The sequence below is a fragment of the Lissotriton vulgaris genome, chromosome 12 (assembly GCF_964263255.1).
Source record: "Lissotriton vulgaris chromosome 12, aLisVul1.2, whole genome shotgun sequence".
Classification (NCBI taxonomy): domain Eukaryota; kingdom Metazoa; phylum Chordata; class Amphibia; order Caudata; family Salamandridae; genus Lissotriton; species Lissotriton vulgaris.
This window is the reverse complement of record NC_141700.1, coordinates 597,117,658-597,136,653: the sequence shown is the minus strand read 5'-3', so window position 1 is coordinate 597,136,653 and position 18,996 is coordinate 597,117,658. Positions and strand designations below refer to the sequence as shown.

At 42.2% G+C, this 18,996-nt stretch overlaps 1 protein-coding gene across 1 annotated transcript in view; it reads left to right on the top strand.

Moving 5' to 3' along the window:
- Nucleotides 1-6,025: 6,025 nt before the first annotated feature.
- LOC147677801 (ATP-binding cassette sub-family C member 12-like) overlaps nucleotides 6,026-18,996 on the top strand; it is a 954,180-nt gene continuing 941,209 nt past the window's right edge. The window contains exon 1 of the mRNA XM_086945451.1: nucleotides 6,026-6,253. The gene's annotated coding sequence lies outside the window, so the exon portion shown is untranslated. The remainder of the gene's footprint in view (nucleotides 6,254-18,996) is intronic.

Here is an 18,996-nt window from a genome sequence, read left to right as displayed (position 1 = left end):
ATTTTTGCCCAGAAATCTTTGGAGTTTCGTAGTTTACTAGCATGGAGTATAATGCATTGTATTTTTTCCTTATACTCTTGCTTGGCCAATTTGGTCTCACGTTTTAGCTCTTTTTTTAAGAATTCAATTTTTTTCAGAGTTTGTTGTGATAGTTGGGGGTCCTTTTTACGTTGAGCCCTGAGATATGAATTTAGTTGCTTTTTTAATAAGCGCAGTTTTGGAGTGTACCATTTCCCTCCTCCGTTTCTTGTTGTTTGGTGTCCTCTGTGGTTGGTTTGGTATTTTTTATTTATGTTCACTACGAAGGACTCCCAGGTCTTTACTATATCTTTGGATAAGGCTGGTGGTGGGAGCAATAAGTGGCATGTCTCCATTAAGTTGGGAATGTTGTCTTCTTTCCAATTTAATCTTTGCAGGTTGAAAAGTTGAGTGTTCAACGTTAAAGGCTGCACTTGCTCGGATTTATTTAATAGGATTGATACTGTGAAAGTCTGAGGGTAATTGTCGCTTTCACCCCGTTCCACAATGTGGAAGTCTTTGATATGGGGGACTAGATCGGGGTCGGCCAAGGTATAGTCTATTGTTGATCCTGAGTTCCTAGTGACCCTCGTTAAGGCGGCTGGTCTGTCAAGGTGACCCCTTCCGTTTAGTGTGTACAAGTGGAGGTCTTCCAGTTCTGCAGCACATTTCCTTCCCATTGCGCTTTGTCTACTTTGGTTACCGTGTCGAGGTTCAATGTGGGTAGGAAGAGTACCCTCCTGGCCTTGCATTAAGTTCATGTTGAAATCTCCTGTGATTAGCATGTTATCACTTGGGTAGGTGGATTTCAATGTGTTAATTGCGGAGGTTAATTGTTTTATCCTCTTCCCTTTATGTTTTCCGGCAGGATGTATGTATAGATTTACGATCAGTAGGCCGATGATGGGCGAAATTTCAATTTTGATGCATTGCATCCATGTGGAGTCCAATTCGATGGGGCTGGCTGACCAGAGGATGTCGGTAGCTATGAATGTTGAGAGGCCTCCCTTAGCCCTACCTGGACGTGCCTCCTTGTGAGCCGGGGTAAAAAATTATTTGTATCCCACAAGAGGTGAATTTTTCGTCTGCCATGTTTCTTGAAACAAAAGTATTTTGTATTGGGTGATGAACTCTATAAAGTCGTCTTCCTCCAACTTTGTATTTAGGCCATTGACATTCCACGAACAGATCTTACAGTCCTGCTCTTTTCCTACAGTTGTTAATCTTCCGTTGGTTCATTCTACCTTCCTTTTAGTTGGTACCCGGGGAGCTTGTTGGTGACTATCAAGTGTGTCTGCCTCCAGGTGGGCGAGTGTAATAGTAATTTGCCTGAATGGATAATCTTCTTTTTCGATGTTGCTTTTTTGATCCGGGCCTTTGGCACCTTTTAGAAGGCTTCGTTTTGGGCTTTGTTTCTGCAACGGGCTGGGATATCGTACAGGCTCGACCTTTTTTAGCTCAATGCCCCATAACGCGAATTCTTCCCTGTGTGTCAGGATTAATTCTGTGAAGATATGTTCGGTCAACGTTGTAATCGTGGAGTCGGGGCCTGTTTGGTAAGGGTTTGGTTTGAACTCAATTGACACCAAGTCACTGGTTTTTAAGTGTCTCAAGCCTGGTAGTTCTTCTAGAAGTTTTAAAATGGACCCTCTGTTCAGGATGTCATGAGACCCTCTTGAGCTATATAGCGGGATTAGCTCGAGTTTGTTGCTTGGGGTGTGCCACTTTTGGTTTTTCAGTCGTCTTCTCTCTTCAGTGTTTGAGAGAACTGTACCTACTTGGTCTGCTTCTGGATCGGGTATGACCGAGTTAGATGTGTGCACGATGCTTGTTTCCACATGACCATTGGGAACTGTAACTGATGGTGCTTGTGAGTCTCCACTCAATGGTTCCCTTATATTTTTTACCTTAATCTTTAAGGGTTTATCTGCGTCTGCTTGTCTATTGTTTGGTGGTGCTTGCATGGAAAAAGGGCTAGAATTAGATTGAAGTTGTAGTTCAGTACCTGTGTTGTTTGTTGGCTCTGAGCTTAGTAATTTGCGTTCAACTTTCCCTCCTGGGAAATTAAATATGCTGTACACTTTCCTTGCAATCTGGGTTGAACTGGTGCATTCTGTTGGGCCATTCGAGGTAATGGCTGCCTTAGTTGGAGAGTTAACTTTTGGAATTGGCCCACGCTCTAACGTTGTTGTGGTTTGGGGGGGGACGTCCTCTATCTGCTCTTTCTTTTCTTTATCGTTGGAGTCGGTGTTGGTTTCTTGAGGCTGAGTTGTTAGCACCCTTCGAGTGTGTGATTTGGTTTTTCTTGCTTTTCTCAGGCGCTTCCTTTCTCTCTTAGTAAGTACGGGTACCTGTTCAATGTGTTTGCTGCTGATAGGATCGTTTGATGATTATGCCTGAGTTTGCGGGGCTTCCTCTCGGATGTCAACTGGAGTTTGTTCGTCCGCGGTCGCTGACGTAGTGATGTCGTTTGGAGAGGTAGATTGCGTTTTTATTTGCGTTTCGGGGCTCACTTCGCCACTACAGACGTCGGCTGACCTGCCAAATCCCTCATTGGCTTCTTGATGGTCGTTTGCCTGGCTGGTAGTTGTCTTCTTTGTCTCCGTTGATGATTCCGTGACGGCTCCCAGTATTTGTGTCATCAAACTGGGGACTGTAGCTAGTTTGTCTATTATTTGGGAGCAGTGACAGGTGTAAAAGGCGTTGTCCTTATTAAGTTGCACCTTCGTTATCATACTATTTAGGTCCTGCAAATTTGATTCTATCCCCTGGACATGGGAGGCCAGGATATTCAGCAGGTCGACTTGCGTATCTAGTTTGTCTGCGTGGTATGACATTGCTACGCCTATGGTTTCCATTGATTTTAATAGTTGTGGCCATATGGTGGCCATTAGAATGCTGTCCGAAGTTTCGCCCTGGGTTTGACTGAGTATAACTGGAGAGTCGAGGTGCTCGAAGAGATCTGTTTGGGTATGGTGCTCACGCCAGTGATCTTGAATTGATTAGTGATGATGTTAATTTGGCGCTCTTGTTCATGGGCTCCGTGGGGGAGTTATGTTGATTACTATTAGAATTAGAACTAACATTGTGTTGTGAAAGTTCCACTCCATTCCCAGTGGAGAGTCTTTGACAAACTTTGAGAAAGTCGGTGATTAATGCTCGTTTGCTTGCTTTGAGTTGCGAGGCTTGGGCATTATGGGCAGGAGAGGGCATTGCATCATTGTCAGGTTGGCCCTTTTTATTTTCTGATTGTTTGCAGTCTGTGCTGTCCCGGAGGGACCTCTTTGGACTGCGGCAAAGCTCTGCGATCCGAGTTTTATCATGTCTTGGAAGGGTTCTGAAAACTCTGTTGAGTTGATGTGTGGCTCTTTCAAAGTTAACTTTTTGGGGCTCTTACCCCTGCCCGCAGATGACCCTTCTTCTGCCTCTTTGGTTGTGCTCGGGGGATCCCCTTTACCCTTTTTTGTCTTCCCCTGTGGTTTTTCTGGTGGTTTATCATCGCCACGCGGCTTACCTGATCTCATGGTTGAAATGCTTAGGATTGACCTTTGTCGGGCTGTAGGGAAGTTCCTTTTAATTGGGAAGTATCTTAGGCAGCGGCTTTCGGCGGTGGAGCAGGCTGGCCTTCTTTTCAAGTATGTTGAAGTGTTTTTAAATAATGTATCCAGTTCCTCAAATCACGTGTGAGAAGAACTGTGTACAGAGAGTGCTCCAGGCAGCAGGCTATAGTCTCGTGGCTGTTTACACCAGTTCGCCACATTTTTTTCTACATTATCCAAAGGAACCTATTCGTTTGCTACATAAGAAATTATACTAAGTAAATAGTAAAAGCAGGGGGGGTTGTTACTAAAACCATATTATGACGAAAATAGGAGTCAGCAATCTTAAATGACTCAGTAGTTTTGGACGCTGAGGCTACAAAAATGATTCCCATGTGGAGCCCAATGTTGTTTAATGGACCTGAGGTTTGAATCTGAGTGTGTGTAGATGCAAAATTCACACTACATGAACAGTGCTGCCTGTCTGGTAGTAGAATCAAATGGTGACTGATGGAACTGTGGGGGTATTAATGATATACAATACGGATGTTTTTATACAGATATACAAAGTGGGCTCACTTGGATCACAATCAGAACCTGTCTTATCATGGTGACCTCAAGTGACATCCAAGGGATGGGCTCGTTGAGACCCTCTTTGTCACTATTCAACTTATAGACATTGGGCTCCACATGGGAATCATTTTTGTATGTATTTGTTGTAATTAGTTCTTCTGTCAGGGGCATGTATCCAGTACAGAGTCATTAAAGTAGCCCTTGGACCCTCATTTAAATAGTGTGTGTTTCTTGGCAAAATTGAAGTCACACTTTAAAACTGCACATACATGAACTGCAATGGCAGGCCTGAGGCATGTTTAAAGGGATGTTCAAGTGGGTGGCACAAGCAGTGGTGCAGGTCCACTAGTAGCATTTAATTTACAGGCCCTGGCACAGACAGTGTCAATTTACTAAGGACTTACAAGTAAATCAAATATGTCAATTAGGTATAAGCCAATTCGACCATGTTTAAAGGAGCGAGCACAAGCACTTTAGCACTGGTTAGCAGTGGTAAAGTGTGCAGACTTCTGAAGCGAACAAAAACGAATTCAGCAAAAGAATGGGAGGAGTAAGGCAAAAAGTCTGGGAATTACCCTGCAGAAAGGGCCAAGTCTGACATGGCTCCTTAACTTGGGTCTTTGGTTTGGGTCCGCTGGAATTTAAATAAGAAAGCCCCATCCCCGCATGCACGTTGCTGCTTAGAATGAAAGCAGACAAGATGCAGGCGCTGCTGAAACTATCACAGTGTCTGAAACCTACACCGGGACAAATTCAGCATATTTTATTGGTGCCAAATATCTTGGAAGGTTGGATGGCGTACACCCTGTGAAAATAGTTGGTAGACACCGTGTACCTGCGTGTATCCCCGACTTGTGCCGTGCAACACAAACAAACTTGTGAGCTTATGAGCACTCATAAGCTCATATTTGACCCACTCCCAGTGGAAATCTAGATATGCCTCTGACAAGAGAAAGGGTAAATCCTATTTTACTGTGAGAAGGGGGAAATAGCATGTTAATACCTTGTGGCGATGTAGTGGAGGGTATTTCTTCACTGGAAAAAAGTTTCCTTCATGGAGGAAAAAAGCATAACAATGTGCAATTGCACATGGGGTCTGGCTTTCCCCATATATATACATTAATGTAAATGCCAGTTTCAAGCTGATGAACGTTCTCTGCCAATATAGTGCCAAATGTGCTGAGCAGTAGCTAGCCATTCTGTTGACCTCTTTAATAGTCCTTACAAGCCCGGAGAGGCACAAAGCAGCAACTTCTATACATTAAACCAGTAGTGTCCCATTTAGGTCCACATATATCATACAAATACCATATTTTTGGGATTACCACTGACTATGTAAATGTTGTCCAAATAGTAAACGAATTGCTGGCTATCTCAAAATTCTAGCATGGATCTAGGCTGGGCCTCCATTATCTACTCGACTGGAACCACAGCTATGCGCACTTTAAACCGATATACCTCTTTACACTTGCGGGTACATTGTTTATAACACTCATGTAGCGTTATCTTTGAGGGAATTCTGGAACACGGAGTGTGATGACGACTTTGGAATGAATGACGGAGGAGTGTGAGGAGAAGCAGTTGAAGAGGGCACCGATGGGCAAGCGAAACTGTGGCAAGTCCTGGCGTAGGCCTGAAGTTTAAAATGAATTACACTTCCTAGTCCTTCGGTGCGCAGCGCTGCCTCGACCTTCATGTTTTTTTTCAGTTAAAGTCACATAACAATCTTTGTTTTACTGTTTTAGCGTCGCATCGTTAAAAGTGGCAATTCTTACTTTTTATCTGCCTGGGGTAATTGAAGGTGTTTGACTTCGACGACAGTTGAATATTTATAACGTCTATCTGCAGATATGTTTTTTTCCAGCGTCCGACGGACTGACAGGTCAAAGTTCTTTAGGAAACGTAGGACTGTAAACATAAAACACATGTTCTGAAACCACTTCAGTTAGGTTGTCTGAGTCGAAGCGAAGCAGAGGACATTTCGAGCGCTTTGAAAATCACACGAAAGCTTAAGGTTTTGGATACAGGATTCGTGGAAGGAGGCCGTCCAGGGACAGAAAACCACCGCTCCACCCAAGACGCTTCGATATCAAGAAGGAAGGACCGCTCACTCAGTTCATACGGTACTGTACACTCTGATTCATTATGCTTGTAGTTGTTATGCAACGGGACGTGCTGTTCCTTTAAACAACTGTATCTGCCAATTATAGTTTTAGCTAAAAGGAGTTGTACAAACATATCCCAGAATAATATATTGCACGTTATAGACTATACTTTCGAAATCTGTAGCTTTTTTTTTAATGATTTTAGGCTTTGCTAAAATATGATTTATTTTCGTGCTTTGACAAACCATGTTTTAGTATCTTAACTGTAGTCATATTCTGGAATAATGTACACTGTATAGTCTTTACCCAACCCTCAACGAGGTCACGTTTTACCCGATTATTTTACTATTGAAGAGTTTAAAAAAAAACCAGAATAAGCTTTTTTTTCAATTTTTGTCACATAACAGAGACTCTCATTCATTTTAATGTATCATCGTTGGTCTCTTGGAATGTGCTACATTATCGTGACAGTAATTGTCTCTGAAGCTGTTGTATTCTAATTTAACTTGAAAAATATCATCTATTGAATGTGTTGGCCTACATGTTTGGTAGCTCAAGCAACCACAATAAACTATTTACAGAAACTCAAAGCAATATTTCAGTTTTCCAAGCCAGATTCTGCCAGCTTTTTCCAATCTGTGGCAATGTTTGGTAAATTTTTGTGGGAAAGAACTTTTGCAGCCCAGCCTTGATGTACCCTAGCATGGTTGTGCTGCCTGGTCGTGTGCTGGTGTAGACTCTTGGAGGACTAGCGAAGTTTGCTTCTCCAGCACTTTGAACATACAACGGCCATCTTTTGGTGGATACGACTGGCAAGGTGACTTGTCAGCTCAACCAATAGTAAAGTCCAGTTGGAAATTACTAATAACTATGGAAAAATTGGACCACATTATTTGTGAATTGTCAATGTAAATATTAATGTTGATTATCTGTAACGACGGACTGGATTTAATATTCTTTGGATACACAAGCTCAGGGATGAATGACGTCATCTAAAGCTCCTCTGGCCCGGGCACAATTTGAGGACCATCCTTAAGGTGCTTGACCAATTACTTGCAAGTATAATCCCTTGTCTAGTCTCTGGCTAGACACGCCCCACCCCAGCGCGTCTTATGCAATTTCAGGTGAAGAGATGTGCAGGGTAATTGAAACAAGACTCGAAATCCATTAGATCATGGTATCGATCAATGCTACTGCAAGTTGGTTTGCATAAAATAGAAACAAACAGTAATCTATGAGGAATGATCTATTTTTACATTGGAATCCCTTTTACCTCACGTGGAATTTAGGAAGGCAAAAACATCAAGAAATATACAGTCCTCACTAAGCATCTGAAAACGATTAAAAAGATCTCAATTATATAGTTAAAGCCAACAACCCTAGAGAAATGCTACTAGCACGTAGGTTTATAAATTTGCCTACACCAAACCTCCCAGAGATCGTCTGAAAACATCATGGGGGACTCTTAATTGTAAAAGTACCTTTTCAAATAGATATAAGTTAAGAATTACTTAAATAAATGCCATAATAGAGGGTAGACTCTTGTCTATCCATTTTCTGGCCATTGCTATTCTTGCCGCAGGGACATCAGAGTGTAAGAAACTAGATGTACACGGTCATTTACAGTCTTCCGCCTTGTTAGCGGAAGTTATTGAACCAATTCCCTTGGTGTGTGACCGCCCACCAGATTTAGAGATACCTGGTGGCTGTCATGGATATCTCTGTTTTCAGTGCAGCCTCTGCTGAGGCAGCTCCATTGATATCAATGATGCTTTGTTGAGTGGACGCCATGTGTGATGCTCCCGCTCTTCTTCTTCAATAACACACTCACAAAGCAGGAATTTAATATTATTACTGAAATGAAGGTAATCATTGGCCTTGATGCACTGGGAGCTTTCTCCCTGTTTGTGGAGCTCAATTCCGCTGTTTCCTCTTCAGAACCAACAGACTTTCCCTGTTAGTCCCCGAATAGCAAAAATGTACGTCAGAAAGACCTCAAAAAATAAGGTAGATCGTCTGACATACCCATGGCACTGTGTTGGACAGTCTGACATTTGATGCTCCACCTGCAACAACCAGGTACTTTTTGGCAAATACCCTACATTAGCCAAACTCTAAATACTGGGCTTAGACTCTTGTGGCTGCACCAGCACAATTAGAAAGAAAGGGATCAGAATGATCTTCCAAACAACTGCTTTAGAACTGTTACTAAAATATGGTTCCAATAGGGACACATTTTTGGACAGAATTGGAAAATAAGAACATTGCTAATAAATTTCTAAACCTAGAGCATCCCTGCAGAGGCAATCAAGTTGTCTGCCACTTTGAAATCCTTTTTCTGGTGAGGTAATAGTGCTGCAGCTCTGCACTTTATAATGTGTACCATAAATAATCATGTAAAGATTCGTCAGAGATTTTGAGAATGCATCTGAGAGGAATTGAAATAGAATCCATTTAGTCTACTTGACTGCCCAGTCTTCTAATCTGCCTTCTGTACTGCGAATGAAGAGGTTACAAGTCAAGTCAAGTCAAGTCAGGATATTTGTATTGTGCACATATCACGTCCAAAGAGTCTTGTGGCGCATGCAGACAGTTCTGACAGAAAGGTAAGCAGCCAAAATTAGCGGAAAAGCCACGACTTGAGTTTCTTTCGGAAACTAGTGTTTTCAGAGGTTGTGCGCAGACTGAGAGGCATTTTATTCCAAAGGGATGGTGCCAAAAAGGCAAAAGCGCGACCTCCATTTCTGGCAGTTTGAATTCTCAGTGGAGTGAGTAGTGACTCAGTGCTTGATCTCAGCTGCAACATCTAGTGTGGTCACTGGTTTTCTCCTGATCATTTAGCCCCTTTTAAATTGACTTGGTAAAATAATCTCTCTTCTGCAAGTCCTGAAAGAATTTCTGATTGGATTTATTGAATTCAGACGCCATTAGCGAAAAATGCTTAAAGATACATTTATGTTAGAGGTGGTAAACTAATTGAAGAACATGCTGTAGCGAGCATCTACCAAGATACAACTGAATTATGAAGGGAGGGAACAGTGTCTTTCATACCTGATAAGATCTAGTGATACTTGGCAGCAATCTGCTAAGACTTTGTACTTCACATGGTTGAGGTGACAAAAGGCATTAACATATCTAGGCAGATGCACATGGTGATTTGCACGTAGATGTATGGTCACAAATGTGGAAATAGTTGCCCTCACCTGAAAAAGGAGACAGGAGCATCACATTCAAATACTTTTTATACTTTTAAAGAATTCTCCAGATCCATTCAGCATATCTGTTCTTGGCTCACCAGAAGGGCGTATTGAATGGTATTGAGACCAATTTTAATTATAATAATGATTTGAAAACAATAGTAACCTCAGGCAGGGTATGCTTAAAATGTCTTCTATGTTCTTTTCAATACACCTATTTTCTAAATCTTTGCTGCTAATATTACATTATCCACATTACACAGTGAATTATTACAAATGACCAATGTAAATGTGTGTGTCTTGTAAAGCGCACTGCTACCCGGAGGCGTCCTGGCGCTATAGACCACTGGGGAACCCGTCCTGGCTTTCCCTGTGAGACGTTCCCTCCTGGCTATCTCCAAGGTGAAACCAGGCATCCCGACGTTTGTGGGGGGCCGTTGTGGAGATGACTCTAGCTAATGCCCAGAGTTGCCGAGTGTGATCCCTGGTTAGAGTAGGCACCGAGGGGAGAATTATCGAGTCCGCTGACCCTGGTTCACAACCCTGCTGCGTCTGGAATTGAACCCTGGTCCCGGGCCGTTCTCGGCTTCCGGGTCTGCCGTCTCTAACCAGTGAGCCACACCACTCCAATCTGTGCCTTTTTATAATACCTCTTCCACAGACCTCGCCTTTCTTTCAGTCATAGCCTTCTTAATTGCACGTCAAGCTGAATTAGTCAATTAGGGCCTCTATCACCTATCTTGTCTACCATGACATGACTAATTAGTGAGCAGGTCGATCTCCCATATGAACAAGTCATTACTATTCAGATAATTGTGCCAGGCTCATTTTTTTTCATTTATGTTACAGAAGGTCAGACTGTTTTTTTTAAATTAAAGGCACAGAGAAAATAAGTGATTTGCCCAGAATCACAGGATGTTAAATGGATGCTGGAACTTGAAGCTGCTTCTAAAGTTCCAAAGTCAGCAGCTCTGGCCACACCTCACCAGACAAAAACTCACTTACTTGTGTTTTTTTTAATCTGCACTAATTGCTTCTAGTCCAGGGAATGAAATTTCATACATGAGATAAAGTACCCCTGTCTTACATTATAAGGATACTGCAAGTCACCGAGGAGTTCAATGACCATGTAGAAGAGTGAGGCCGAAGGCAGAGTTCCTTTATAAGGTTATGGAACTTCAAGATGGCTTGGTATTTACTTATCATTTATGAGAAAAGGTACATTATTACTAATGATACATTGTCACACTATCACCTTTCCCACGAACTACGTAAATCCTTGATGTGTAGCACTTTCATATGAAAGAAAGAGCATGTTTGCAAATATAAGAATTAATTTAATACAAGTCAATTTTTTAAAGAAAAGTTGCAGTAGCTAAGAGTGTGTAGGAACATGAGAATGATTTTAACGTTGCTATAATTACCTTCGAAGTACAAAAATTAACCATGTTGCCATAAAAATCTCTGTTCTGATTATCACTGTAGAGCTAGAAAGCCCAGAGCATATCAAAGTAAAGCAACATTTCTGCTCCGTGACCTTTACCTGCCTTTCCATTTGGCTGTAATAAAAGGTTATTACATTTGAATGTGGAAGGAAGGTGGTGTATTATGTGGTGATGCTGGTTAGACTTCACCATGCAGTACTCTCACGAACTCCAAAGATGGTCCATGGATTCACAATAATAAATCCATAGCTAAGTTCTTGGAAAGTAGCAAAGAGCAGTGAGCCTTTACTATAGTAACATGTTTTAAGCATTTCAGAGTACTAACATGGACAATAAGGGTCTGATTATGAATTCAGCGGTTAATGGGACTGCCAAACCCTTGGTGTAGGTGCGGCGGCGGCCGTGGACCACCGGACCAGTGGTCCAACTGTGGCATTACAAGTGCAGCGTTCAGATCATCAGGGGAACACCCAACCGCTGGAGATCGCGGATCCCCGGCGGTTGTGACTGACCCATGGCCTGCAATATGCTTGCCAGTGCAGCAGCAAGCATATTTCGAGTTTCCTCTCCACCCCACGTTCACGGCGGTGAACCCGCAGTGACAAGTGAGGCGAAGAGGAAACATATGGGCCTTTCCCCAGGCCCCTTGTGCCTGGGGATACATGCAGGGGGAACATGTTGTGCCCCCCCTGTGTGCATGCACCCACTGCTCCTGCTGGAAATAGTAGATTTAGGGGCATTCGGGGTGTTGGTGCAAGTGGTCAATGGGATAGTAGACCCAGCGGCTAATCTTCCCCTGAAGTGACCAGATCCGGGGTGTGGGTCTACTCTTCTACCCAGAACCCCCTATTATACCACTTTTAAAAATGGTAGAAGTCTTCCCCTGTTGTACATACCAGGTAGCCCACCCTAGAGGTGTGGCTAGCCCAGGGGGGTGTACAACTCCTGATTGCCAAATGTTCCCACCTGCCTGGGTGTAAATGTGCCTTAGGGGCATGGAAGGGCTGTTTCCTCCTTTGGGAGGCAGCCTGATTTCATATCACAGATGGTGCAGCCTTTGAAACTCACCACATTGATGTGCCACTTCACTAGCCAGCTTGTCAGGGAGAAATGTGTGACCTCCTTTACGTCCCGGCCATTGCTTCCGACTCCTGGCAGAGTTGACACCTCCTGGCAGGGGGTCAGATCTCTATCTTGGCAACAGCGGCATGGGCTGGCAGCCAGAGCACAGGAAAGGCTGGGGCAACCTGGTGGGCACGCTCTAGGATAGCCACCTGGGTGCATCTCACATTGTCCTCAACACAAGATTCATATCACGGGTGAAGAGGCACATTGATACCAAACATGACATATTTAGGCGGTACCATAATGGAGCTTCCAACCTGGGGTTTGCCCATGTGTTAGCCCATATTATCCTATTAACCTGGTTACTACTGGAACCATATACAAAGGACTTATAAGGGGAGAACGTCATTTGACAGTTGGGGTTACCAATTCAACACAACAGCTTTAAGGAGAGAGCACTGACACTGGGGCCTGGACAGTAGGCCTTCAACATTGGAGCTAAATGTGGGGGGGGGGGGGGGGGGGGGGAGAAGGTGGTGACCATACAAAAGGGCACTTTCCTACAAGTGGCTATGTCATTTCTTTATAATAGGCAACTTGGTGCGTCACAAGTAGCCAATTATAAAGACATTAGAGACAGGTTTTAAATAGAGGGATTGCAGAGCACCATGTATTTAATGGCAATAGCCTCAACCTATAGCATTCCACCTGAAATGTTTCTTCCACATCAAAGAGTACAATTTAGTTCACATTTTATATGTCACCTGTTGAGAATGCCAATTCTCCTACAATAAAAGGCCCTGGGGCTTAAATGAAATGCTTTGATAGATTATGTCTTAGAACCATGGTAAAAGCTCAGTTGGAGGTGCTATAACGTTTTTGGACTCTGATTTTAGCGCAGAAAAGGGATTTACTACTTTTTGTACATGTTGGGCAATGTTGAGGATGGGACTTTACTTGTTTATAAAAATAAAGAATGATTAGAGAAAGATTTTGTTCTCTTTCAGGCAATTGAAAAGAACTCACATGTTGATAATTGCAATAAGCAAAGGCTCATGGATTTAATTGTTAATTTGTATTTAACAATAGAGCAAGGGAACCAGGATAGTAGTCTCTTTTGCTCTCCCTTACTGTCTCTAAATAGACACTTCAGAAATCTTTATCTATTTAAAAAAAGGGCTAAATTGATCTCTAACCATTCTCTATGTTTGTCTGGAATAAATCTGGGATCGCATTCTGTGCTTGTTTGCTTGACGGAGATTTGTCTCCTGAAGAAAGTAAATATTTGTAGTTCACAAAGCATGGTTATATGCTTGGTCCAGTTCTTTAAGCCCCAAATATTTTATGTAATGCCCCGGCACCATGGGCAAATGGGTGTAAATATTTTGTGTCCAGCTCATCAGAGATGTTTTTGTAGATAATATTTTGATAGGCCTTGTACCACTGCAGCTGCAGGAAATTTACTTCCCCCACTCCTGCATTGTTAAAACTCTTAACACTAACCCAGCAATTACCTACCATTCCAGTACAGATCCAAGTTTGACTACTCCAACCCTTTGACCCTGCACATCTAGTACTCAGTCTCTTTAATTCTCCAGTCAGTCTCAATGATTTAAACATAATTAGGGCAACCAGCCTTGTAAACACCAGCCAATGCAGCACCTCGTCCGGTATACAGAGCCACACCCCACCATACTGCTTATGCAGTGTCTATGGTCCAAAAGGTCCACATATTGCCTAGGTCAGTCACTTGGTCTCTTTCACTAGCGCCTCCATTGACTGGCATAAATGATGGTTCACTCTCTCTTTGATGGCTGCTATTTCTTTGTTGTCAGGCTGATTCTTCTTGTTCCACAGAGGTCTACAGTAATGAGGTCCACCCTTCTCAGGGCCCAGACCTTAGAGAACCCAGTGATATTTGATGCTTTTGGATGGCAGGAAGTGTGTGACTGGTTTAAAAGCTTTCTGCTTCATGAGTATGATGGGGAGAGATGTTAGAAGAAATGTATATGTGCCCCAATGAAAGGTCAGCCCTCCCTGTCATGCCTTAGACTTTACAGCCTCCTTGTCAGTGCTGTAGTGAGCTCTTACTAATAAATCAGAGAGGAAGCCTCCACCCCAGGTCAGTGGGACCACCCAATGAACACTGTTGAGTTTAATTGGGCCGCCCTCCAATTCTCTCAAGTATGCCATCAAATAAATGGGAGATATATTGGTACAAGCAACTGGAAGATGTCACAGGGGATTCCATGGATATGTATATTGGTCTGCCTAGGCGCTATTTTCCAGGTTTTCAAATTTACCTTAACATTTATGTGTTTTGTTTGCTACCTACTCTCGTCTACCTTTTCATAAAACAGACTTGCTGCTATGAATTAAGATAAAAATATTTGAAGTAGTGCTAATCAGCTAACCTTTTAAGCTAACCGGCCATAAGCCCTAGATGCTTCTTTTTTGGCAAACTCTTCTCCCATGTTTTTGTAATTGGTTTATTTATTCCTCTTATTTACGTCTTCTAATTACATCTAGAGCTTGGATATTTCCTTTCAGTTTGCATCTCAGTTCATAGAAGTTCTTCCAGATTGATTGGGTGGTTCCATTGACTACTGCCCCAATTTCAAGCCTTTATCCAAAACAATTATGAACTATATTTTAATCTTGATAAAGTTGTTACCACAAGTCCACTGAAAATCTCAGACCTACTTCATCCTCATGTAACAGATTACTAAACACACATATTCCATCATCTTTGCTATTGATTATGCCATCATTATAAATTTTAGTGACCCTGATAGTTAGACATTGGATTTCTAGTTGGCAAAGCTATGCACCCCGTCCGAGCGGAATCCACAATTCTAGTCAGGGTAAGCTAGATACACACTAAAAGATAACCAGTGCTCACCCTCTGGTCGCTTGGCACAGAGCAGTCAGGATTATCTAAATAGGCAATGTGTAAAGTATTTGTGCAACACACACAATGAATAAACCACAAAAAGAACTCTACAAAGGTTTATAAAAATAGATTATTATATTATGAATACAACTAGACTAAAACAACAAAAATTCAATGTATAGAAGTTGAGATATTAAATAATAAAGGAATAAATGCAATAAAGCGCTTTGAAGCAAGTAGAACTAAAAAGGTTACTTTAGGTCGCACTGGATCAGGGCAAAATCAAAGTTTGGGTCAACCGCGATGGAGCACCAGCCGGCTTCAGGATCCATGCAGGTGGCGTAAACAAAGTACCTTTCCTTGTCTCAAACAGTAAGATGTTTTGATCTTCTCCACACACTGAAGGTGATGCGTCAATTCTGAAGATGGATGCCGGAGTCGAGAGGCATCAAGCAATGTGCCGAATTCTGCCACGCAGTCGAGAGGATGCGTCGATCTCACCATACTGCAGCAGCAGCGATACGCTGTCCGAGGCGTCTATCTTTTGGAGTCAAAGCGCTGGTTCTGATGCAATTCGCCAACTTTACTCCTGGAACTGGTGAACCGGTTCTGCTACACGCAGACAGGAGGTGTGTCGAAATCAATGTTGCAAGTATCTGGGCTACTTCCAGTGAGCCAGGCACAGGAGCAGTGGTAGAAACGTTGATTTCCCTGAGTCACAAGCAACAGGAAGGCAAGCCAACAAACCCTTGAAGATCATTTGGAGGGTAGGCAGAGTCCATCTTTTCTTCAGCAGAGTCAGAGAGCAGCAGGTAGCAGTGCAACAAACAGAAAAGGAGACCTTCCAGATCAGCACTCCTGTTGAGTCCTGTGAGCAACACAGCAGCACTTCAGGCAGAGCTTCAGTTACACGTGTTTTGATGGGGTCAGAAAACCAGTACTAATACCCAAAAGTGACTTTGATGTGGGTATGACATCAAAGCAACTCTCTAAAGTGTGCAGGTTCACCTTTCAGCCAAGTGCTGTCTGCCAGGCTGTTTGTGTGGGGACAGTAAATCAGCAATTTGTGTGGGGGCTGTACACTACATATTGAAGTGAAGTGTTAGTCCCTCCCTTCTATCCTGCCCAGGTGAGGCCATCAGAATGCAGAAGTATGTAGACAGGGACTCAGACACATCTATCCTTCCTGTGTTGTGGCTGTCTCGAGGGAATGCACGAAGTGTAGCTGTCACTCACCCCAAAAGTTCATTGGAGACAAGCTGTCTGGCACACAGAGATGTAAGTACAGAGGAATGTCTGCTTTCTAAAGGTGCAATTTCTAAAAAGGTAATGTTAAATCCAACTTCACCAAGAAGTAGGATTTATCAATACCATTCCAAACATATTAAACATCAAGAAGCTGCTCTTCTCTAACCAGGAATTACAGCTTAAAATTGTATTAAGGAATTCACAATGCTAATCTGTGAGAGGAGTAGGCCTCACAGTAGTGAAAAATGCAATAAGCTGTTTGTCACTATCAGGACATACAAAACTTAAAAGTACATGTCCTACCTTTTACTTGCATAGAAACCTGTCCTTAAGGTAATCTAAGGTCTGCCTTAGGGATGGCTTATATGTAATAAAAGGGGAATTTAAAGCTTGTCAAGTAAGTTTAAATGCCAAGTTGAAGTGCCAGTAAACTGCACTCACAGGCACTGCAGTGGCAGGACTGAGACAGGTTGGAAAGGGTACTTCTGTGGGTGGCACAATTAGTCCGACAGCCCAAAAGTAGCATTTAACTTACAGGCCCTAGGTCTAGGGTATGCCACCTTACAAAGGACTTACAAGTAAATTAAATGTCAATCAGGTGTATGCCAATTACATACATGATTAGGGAATACACACATGCACTTTAGCAGTGAACAAAGTGCTCAGAGTCCTAAAGCCAACAAAAAGAAAAGGAGAAAAATAAGAAGAGGAAGGCAAAAGTTTGGGGTACCCTACAGAGAGGGCCATTTTCCAACACAGATGAAAATAAACAGGTCTGAAAATATGTAAAAGATGATAGTAACATAACTATCTTAATCTCTTTCAAATATTGTCATAAGACTGAAAACATTTGATCCTGAGAAACAGAATAAAAATATAAATGTATAAACATATGTGGCTGGGATACAGTTATATTGAAATCATTTATAAGTTTTCTTTGGATTTCCTTAAAGCCAACCATTGAAAGCTAGGGAGACTAAAATGTCCGTATGAGTTTCCTTACCTTTCTGCAAGAAATAGCTTTCCCCTCCAACCCCAAATTCAACTGGTAATTACAGAATATAAGTATATGAATCACTGCTTACTCATACATGGAGGGATGCCTCAGAAGAAAACCTTAAATTTGGAAGAATGGCAATTTTGATCACAGAAATATAAAGCCTTTTAGGGAGGAAACCCTGTAGTGGACCACTATCCTTGCAACCCAAGAAGGTAACTCAGAAATAACACCAACCTGCTCTGAGTCACAATGGATAGGAGGTGTTCCAAAGCAAGGATTGGTGAGCTGCGACCATGTATTATAAGGAAGAAAATGCCACCTGGTGTGCAAAGGTTATTGAAGTCACCCCAGAGTTCCATGACCATATCAAGTAAATCACCTGTTGGCCTCAATACTCTACATGATCACAGACTCCTTGGTGACCTGCAATCTCCATATAATGTACAGCAGGGGTACTTTATCCCATATATAATTGACTCTGATGAAATTACTAGATAAAACCTTTTTATTCTTGTGGATGCGCCATTGCTTCACATTGCTTTGTGAGTTTAGGGGTACCATAAAAAGCAAACAACACATTTAATTCATGTTAATTGCATTCAACAGAATGATATATGTATGGTTAGAAGACGGTATTCCCCTTTCATCAGTGGTCCTGGGATCTTATTAGTTGCCCACATAAAACAGATAACCCCCTCTTGCAAATTTTCAAAGAATGATCTTCAATATTTATTATATGACTATCACAAATAAATGTAAACTTAGCAAAATTAGCATCATAATACCACTCCTCCCAGTCACTTCCTGTCAATAGGAAACAATAAATACACATAATTAAATAGACTCTGGACTAAACGGGAAAGAAAATGAGAGGAAGACACTAGTGCCAAATGTTCACTTCTAAAGTCAGCAAGGAGGTAACAGGCCTTGTATGAGAGATGAAACATGAGGCAAAAAAGACAAATCAACATATAAATTCAATTGAAGGATTAATGAAGATGTAAAATATCACAGTAAGCAAAATGGTGTGTTGCTAAACAAACTCCATGGCAGACAGCCCCGTAATGAGGCCTTCATCGACCACGATACAGGTACGGAACTCCCGTATGCCACGGAAGCCAAGTAGCTGCAGGAGTAAGTAAACAAGACAAGCAAGTGACAACTACCCTGCCTATCTCCAGTAACATAAGGCAAATAGGAAAGAACAAAACAAGAAAAGTATAATGTTGCACCTGGCCGTCTCTGAGAGTCAGCCTGTGTTGCCTTTTACCCTCCACTTTTTGCTGAACTTGTTTTTTGGGGCCTGAGGGCTCTGTGCTGTGCACTTTACCACAGCTTACCAGTGTTAAAGGCTTGTGCCCCCTCCCCTAAACATGGTTTGATCGGCTTAGACATGATTGGCATGTTTAATTTACTTAGAAGTCCCTTGTAGATTGGCATACATATACCCAGGGCCTGTAATATAAATGCTACTAGTCGGCCTGCGGCACCTATTGTGCCACACCCTTAAGTAGTACCTTATAACATGTCCCTGGTCTGACATTGGAGCCTGAAGGCATTTTAAACTGATAATTTTTGTCTTGACAATGTAGCCCCCTTGCCAAGCCTTAAACTCCCCTTTTATTATACATGTTACCCCTAAGGGAGGCCCTAGGTAGCCAAAAGGACAAGGTGAATTGATATTAAAAGGTTGGACTTATCCTTTTATGTTTTACATGGCCTGGAAGTGAAAAATACCTACATTTGTTTTTTTTTTATTATGAGGCCTGCCTGTCCCTCAGAATAACATTGGGTTGCCTTATTACATTTAATGAGTGCTACCTTTTGACTGGGACCAGACAGCCAGTTCATGGTTATGAATGAGATTATAATGAAAAATCCTCTTTAATCCTGAAGTCAGATTTGTTTTTTCC